Genomic DNA, 835 nt, shown 5'->3' on the forward strand with positions numbered 1-835 from the left:
GCAGCTCTAGAGTGTCACCAGGAAGTGGATCAGGAGGTTTATGATGACAAAACCACTCCCTAACCAACCGCTGCTACCTATGCTCAACCACTTACCTCCCTTTCTCCTGATCTCCACCATAAGCATTCCTTAGTGTAATACAGCAAGAGGAAAATAGCTTCAGAATAGGTGATTCATTTAATTTATGTGATTATTATTATTATTTTCCATAATTGCCTTTACACATTTGAACTGGTTGAAACTTTGAAGATTAATTGCTTAAAATACCTGGAGGTTTTTCACTAAATGTTGCTAATTTGTAAAAAAAATAAATAAATAAATAAACTTTTTAACACATGAAAGCTTCTTAAATTTTTAAAAATTCTTAGACTTGGAAAAACTAAACTTCAAAAGATTGTTGTAGCTAGAATTAAAGGTGAATATAGGTTAAAAACGTAACTAATATAGACATCCTACCTTGATTAATCACAGTATATAAAGACACATTTCTGAAATGTTATGTTTAAATATGCAAATGAAGCATTATGCATACATGTCCAGAAAAGATATCTGAGAATTGGATAAAATCAGGTTCAAAAATTCTTGTTTTTTTTTGTTGAAATATTTGAGTTTCCAAAGGGAAATTTGGATATCTCTTTTTTAAATTCCATTAAAAAGTTATTGAAATCTACAGATAGATCAAATGTAATGAAATAAACACTTAAGTGTCTATTAATGTAATGTTTCTGTTTCTACTAGTCTGAAAGTAGACATGTTGGAAGCAAATTAGGCCAAAATCTCAAAATTGATCAGTGCATGAACTGTGTGTGTGTGTGTGTGTGTGTGTGTGTGTGTG

This window comes from Sinocyclocheilus grahami, unplaced genomic scaffold (genome assembly GCF_001515645.1).
Source record: "Sinocyclocheilus grahami isolate Dianchi unplaced genomic scaffold, SAMN03320097.WGS_v1.1 scaffold826.1, whole genome shotgun sequence".
NCBI classification, from domain to species: domain Eukaryota; kingdom Metazoa; phylum Chordata; class Actinopteri; order Cypriniformes; family Cyprinidae; genus Sinocyclocheilus; species Sinocyclocheilus grahami.